General features: G+C 33.2%; 1 non-coding gene across 1 annotated transcript; it reads left to right on the top strand.

Moving 5' to 3' along the window:
* Window positions 1-6,460: 6,460 nt before the first annotated feature.
* LOC121226085 (small nucleolar RNA R71) lies at window positions 6,461-6,566 on the top strand. The gene has a single exon (XR_005923982.1). It is a non-coding gene; the product is annotated as a small nucleolar RNA R71 (small nucleolar RNA).
* The last annotated feature ends 348 nt before the right edge of the window (window positions 6,567-6,914 follow it).

Raw genomic sequence — 6,914 nt, 5'->3', positions numbered from 1 at the left:
GTCTTTGTTTTTAGAATTTGACATGTACATAAAAGACATAGTTTGGGTATTATATTTGTGATATTTAAGTTGTTATTAAGTCATTTTGATATTAATAATCAAGCTTTATTCCATTATTTGGCATGAATGTGTTTATGACTTGTATTTTGAGCTATAAATAAGTTTAGAAATTGATTTATAATGGTTTGAATCTCAATGATATGTTATGGTAGTGTAGGGAGATGTTTTATTGTGTTTTTAGACTAATTTTCAGCTCCAGGGGTCTAACTATAGATATTTTGCCTTAGAGGTATCACAATAAGTCAAACAGAATACAAGTTGCTACATTTCTAGGTAGTTGTTTCGCAACATGGAATAGTTGTATTGGAACAATTATCCCTGCTCTTACGAACTTTAGTTTTTAGGCTTCGAAATGACCCCGAATGATGCCCAAACGTTCTCATATCGTGATGAGACATTGGAAATGGTATAAAATGATCTTTAAGAACTCAAAAATGCTTGAATGAAGTTGTATTTTGATCTGTTTAAATGTAACATTTGTAACAAGCCAAAAAAATTGTTATAAGATGTGGAGGATGGGTGTTGGGTTTGAGGGTATAGGGGTGGTTGACGGTGGCTTGGGCAGTGGCTTGGGCAGTGGTTCAGAAGTGTAGTAGCTTGGAGCAAGGTGCGACGGCTAGTGGCTTAATGGAATTAGGGACGTGCAACTACTGCTGGTTGGGGAGAAAATGTGGCGATGCTGCTTTGGTTGAAGGGAAGGTGCACTGTCGGGTTGAATTAAGGGTGTAGGTGCTACAGTGGAGCAACTAGCTTGGAGACCATAAAAATAGTTTAGAAGCAATTCGAGACTAATTTGAAACAAATTGGAAAGTTTAAGAAAAATATGCAAAATTTCAAAGCAAGAGTCACACGGCCGTGTGGTAAGGCCATGTGACATAGCCGCAACCGTGTAAATTTCTAACTAGGGAGAACGACCGTGTTGCAGCCCATGTCCTCACCCATGTAAATCACTGAGTAGGGTTACACACCCGTGTGCCAAGCCGTGTAACTCTCTGAGTTGCCCCACACACTCGTGTGCTAGGTTGCGTAACTCACTGACTTGAACCCTGAGAAATTCTCAGATGGCACACAACCATGTCGCCAGGCCGTGTACCTCACACGACTGTGTCCCAGGCTGTGTGAACCTAAAATTTACCTAAAAAGCCACTTCACAAAAAATTCACACTTAACCAATTTAACCATTTGAGCATACATCCAAGGGACTCAAACATCATTCACCACTACATAAACATGTCATTTTAAACAGCCTAAATCAACCAACCAATGTGCCATTCAAATACATAACAATTATGTCAAAACATCAACTATCAAAACATGACAATATTACTTCATTTCATGTATAGTAACTTAGTTCAAATATTTACCAAAACATACCACAATTAATCATTTTCAAACCATTCTAATCACACCAAAAGAACCTTATTTACAAATATGTTAAAATACCAAGTGACATAATTTGGTAAGTATCAAAGTGTACCAAATCAACATATATATCTATATATACATGCCACTACCCTAGGAGATTCAAAAACTACGAACTTAGATGGATAGTGTGAGCCAGTTGATTGATTCTTCCAAAATGTCAGCAACAATTATCTACAAAACAAAGCACAAGAACCGGTAAGCTTACATAACTTAGTAAGGACATAGTATAACATTTAATTTAAAAACAATTAGACATAGTTCATATACTATTTGATTCAGGGTTACCAGAGCATAATCAGGGGCACGTAAGTGCATTCAGGGAATATCGAAGTACAAACAGGGGCACGTATGTGCATTCAGGGGTACCGAAGTACAAACAGGGGCACGTATGTGCAATCATCAATAATTATATATAAACATATTAATTAAAGAGAAATTATATAATATTTCAAGTAAAACTCTATTTACATATTGAAATACTATGAACTTACCTCTAAAGCACTTTCGATTTAAACACAAGGACTACTCCGTAATTTTTCCTTTTCCCCGGTTATTGTCTTTTTTAATCAAATCTTGATCTATACAGTAATTAAATACAATCTATTAAATTCACATTCAATTCAATACATTTAACCCTCAAATTTTTTATTAATTACACATTTTCCTTAAATTTTTATATTTTTCACAATTTAGTCCCTAAACTTAAAATCTCAAATTTTACTAAAATTTGCCATTAAATCATGCTAGCCGAATATATATCCCTTTGTTCCTAGGCCAAATATATTCTAAATTCCACACATTTACCCATGAATTCTAGCATTTAACTAATTCAACCTTTTACTAAAAAACTAACAAAAATCACAAGCAATACTTCAAACTCATCATTATCGTCAAGAATAATCAATATTCACTAATGGCAACATTCAAAATTTTTAACAGTTTCAAAAATGAAGGTTCAGGTTAGCTGAACCTAGTTGCAACGATTTCAAAAACATAAAAGTTACAAGAAACAGACTCAAAACGAACTTACATGCAAGAAGAATTATGGCCGAACCTCCCTAAGAACTTTAATGGTGGTTTCCATTTCAAAATTTGGTGGAACCATGGAGAAGATGATACAAATTTTATTTTTATTATTCGTTATCTTATTAATGCTTAATTACAGTTTATCCCGTTTTAATAAACATACCAAATGAAAATTTTATTGTCCTTTACCGTCATCTAACTTCTCTATGATCTAATTACTACTTAAGTCCCTTCTCCTTTGATAATTAAACTATCACATCATTACAATTCAATAATTACTAAGTTTTGCATCTTTTTTTCAATTTAGTCCTTTTTCTTTGATTAGCTATTTAAACATTAAAATTTCTTAACCAAATCTTAATACGACTCTAATGACTCCATAAATATTTTATAAATAACATTTACAAGTCGACACGATAGAAATTTATGGTCCCAAAATCACTATTCCATCACCACTGAAAAACGTGCTGTTACATGGTAAATTTTAAGGTGTTAGTAAAATGACTTTTAGAAATTAAATACAAACACTTAACAATTAAAATAATATTAAAATATTACTAATCCTGGTTCTAAACAAATTTAATAAAAATTAATATATAATATATGTATATATATTACTATTATCATATTAATTAAATAAAAATAAAAAATTTTATTTATGTCTGTTAAAAAAATATTTACAAAAAACACAACGAATTATTAAAAGCAAATCAATGAAGTATTTGTACTGAAGAATAACTTGAAAAGAAAACAGAAAATTAACATTTAGATCAAAATTGACCCTTAATTCAACAAATTAAAATTGATTTGTCCACTTAGGAATTCTTTTTTCTTGGAAATTTAAGTTAAAATCAATTCACAAGAAAGATTGGAGGGGTCACAAGCGATCCCGCTTAAATCTCAACCTCCTAGACTGAATTTGTTTTAATATAATAATCTAGAAAATATTGCCTAAGTTGGTTATTTGAAAATTTTAAGAATTCGATAAAGTGAGCGAGGTTTTATTCCGTTCAACTTTATCACCCCAGTAATGTTTCAGGCGTTGACCATTAAATACATTAAATGTTACCTGATTGTCCTGAACGCGCATGGTAAGCTTGCCGTTCTGCACATCAATTGGGGTCCTTCTGATTGCCAGGAAAGGCCTTCTTAAGATGATTGACACTTCTTTATCTGCTTCAAAATGAAAGACAATAAAATCAGCAGGAAAAATAAATTTCTCTACACGTACCAATACATCCTAGATTTTTCCTTCTGGATGTGCTAAGGATCTGTCTGCAGTTGAAGCATAATCGTAGTTGGTCTGACTTCACCTATCCCCAATTTTCTAAATACAGACATAGGCATCAAGTTCATGCTCACTCCTAGATCACACAATGCCTTACCATAATAAGATGCCTCGATGCTACAGGGTATGGTAAAGCATCTTGGGTCCTTCATTTTTAGGGGTAGCTTATCTTGTAGGAATGCATTGCACTCTTTTGCCAGTGCTACCGTCTCAAATTCTCCAAGTCTCCTCTTTTTGAACAGGATGTCCTTCATAAATTTGATGTAATTCGACATTTGCTCAAGGGCTTCCACTAATAGGATATTTATATGAAGCTACTTGAGTACATATAAGAAATTCTTAAATTGGACTTCTTACTTCTGCTTGTGAAGCCTTTGAAGGTAGGGTGGTAAAGGATTCTTAACTTATACTCGGCAATTCTTCTACTACGACGGTTTTTCTACATCTAAAAAAATTGTTAGTTTATCAAAATTGACAAGTTTAGGGGTTGCCTAATTAGAATTCATAGAATCTAGCTCCTATGAAGTTAGAGTTTCAACAAATGGTTAAACTTCCACTTTATCTTGAGCATCAAGAAGTTCTTCTTCAGCTTCAACAGTATTGGGCTCTAATGTCCTTCCGCTTCCTAGAGTCACTACTTTGCAATGTTCTTTACCTGGGTTTCTTGGATTTTTCATATCACTGGCCAAAGTGCCTTGTGGTTGATTCCTAAGTTCAGTGGCAAGTTAACTCACTTGATTCTCCAAATTCCTTAGAGTGGCATCATTCTTCGCCATATATGCTTTCAATAAGTTTTCCAAGCTATTAGAAGGTTCGACTTATGGCTGCTTCTAAACTTGTTGGGTAAATCTAGGTGGTTGGATTGGTCTGGGTTGCACGTAAGTGTTACTGGGTCTAGCTCCTTGGTTACTCCAATAAAAATTTGAGTGGTTTCGCCATGACGAGTTATAAAAGTTGGACTGTAGTCCCTACCTACCTCTGTTCTGGTTCTGACTACCCATGTAATATACGAACTCTAGGTTCGATGGGCAATTTTTGAACAAGTGCCCTTCCCCAGAATATACACAGGCTATGTTCCCAAATTGATTAGGTGGTTGTATGGAACAGTATTAAACTCATTAGCAGTAAAATTCTTAAGCATTGAAGATATCAAAATTACCTTAGCTGTAAGTGAAGTGAGGGTATCCACTTCATGTACTCCTGCGACTCGTCTTCCTGAAGTTATTTGGTTGGTTGGCCACTAGTAATTATTGCTGCCAATTCTCTCAATAATTTCATAAGCCTTATTATAATACTTAGAAAGGAAAGCACCATTTGCAGAAGCATCCGCCACCATCCTCGTGTGTGCATTAAGACCATTACAGAATGTCTTTGTAACACCCCCAACATGTATCCGTCATCGGTTTAGGGTTACAGAGTATTATCGTACAATATGAAACATTTATACTTAACTTCATTCGATAATATAACCAAATCATAAAGGAATCATACACATACAAACACATGGTTATCATAACAAATGTGCAAATAGAGAATAAGGGCACGAATGTGCAAACATTCAATAATTAATTATCAAAATTTAGCTAAGGAACTATAATGTAAAAATTCAAATAGAAATTGATTTAATTTTTGAAACATTAATCCGTTATTTTTCCTTTTACTCGATTATTGTTTTTTTGATCCAATTTTTTATCTATATGATAATTAAATACAATATATTAATCTCATACATATTCCACATTTCATATAATAACACAACCCTTAACTTCTTATTATTTGCACATTTTCCCTAAACTTTTACAATTTTTGCAATTTAGTCTTTTAACCCAAAAATCATGAAATTGACTATTTCGTTGGAATCAAGTTATAGCCAAATGTTATAGGCCTTTAACAGTCCCTATTGTACATCTAAATTCACTATTAAACCTTGAGATTTTGACATTTTAACAATTTAATCCTTAAATCAAAATCTAACAAAAATCACTTCAAAATTTAACCAAATACCATAATTAAAGCTTCAAACACATGGTTATCATAACAAACATTCAAGATTCATCAATGGTAACTTTCAAAAATTTTAACAAATTCAAAAACGAAGCTACGGGCTAGCTGGACCTAGTTGCAACAATCTCGAAAACATAAAAATCATTAAAAATGGGCCTGAATACACTTGCATGCAATGAAATGAACTTGACCGAATGCCCTAGCCCTTTCTATGGTGATTTTTGGTGGAGATGATATCAAATGAAGAAGAGGAACATTATTTCTTATGTAATTTTTAGTTTTAAATTTACTGATTTATCTTTTTTCCCTTTAAAAATTATCAAAATTTCAATAATACTAATCCATTTACATCCACTATCAATATATATGGTATAATTACCATTCAAGTCCATAAATATTTACTTATAAAGCTATTTGATACTCTTAACTATTAGAACTCAACTTTTTCACTTTTTACGATTTAGTTCTTTTCACTTAATTAAGCAATTAAGCATTAAAATTTCTGAACGAAATTTTAATACAACCTTAATAAAATCTCGTAGACACTAAATAAATAATAAAATAATAATTTACTAATTGGAATTGTGGTCCTAAAATCACTATTCCAATATCACTAAAAAACTGGTTGTTATAGTCTCTAGCTGAATGTAATACGAAATTCCATGATGAGGGAATTTTTGCAATAATTCTTTGAATCTCTCTCTTGCCTCATACAAAGATTCATCATCCATTTACTAAAAAGTCGTGATCTAATTCTGCAACTTACCATTCTTGCTGGGTGGGAAATACTTCAATAGGAAGCGTTCTGGCAACTTTTGCCATGTTGTAATTGAAGCAGGTGGCAACGAGTTTAACCAGGCTCAAGCTCTATCCCTTAGTGAATATGGGAAAACCTTCAGCCTTAGTTCATCCTCGGTTACTCTGGCCATTTTCAAGGATTTGCTCACCTCTATACACAATCTGAGTTGAAGGTGAGGATCTTCCGTAGGCATTCCACTAAATTGGTCCACTATTTGAAGCATCTAAAACATGACAAGCTTCAGCTCGAATTATTGTGCCTCGATCTCGGTCCTTTTAATTCCTGAATTAAGCTCATGAAAATGTGGCACAA

The sequence above is a fragment of the Gossypium hirsutum genome, chromosome D13, assembly GCF_007990345.1.
Source record: "Gossypium hirsutum isolate 1008001.06 chromosome D13, Gossypium_hirsutum_v2.1, whole genome shotgun sequence".
NCBI lineage: Eukaryota > Viridiplantae > Streptophyta > Magnoliopsida > Malvales > Malvaceae > Gossypium > Gossypium hirsutum.
Note: the sequence above shows the minus strand (reverse complement) of the source record. Positions and strands in the feature narration are given on the sequence as shown.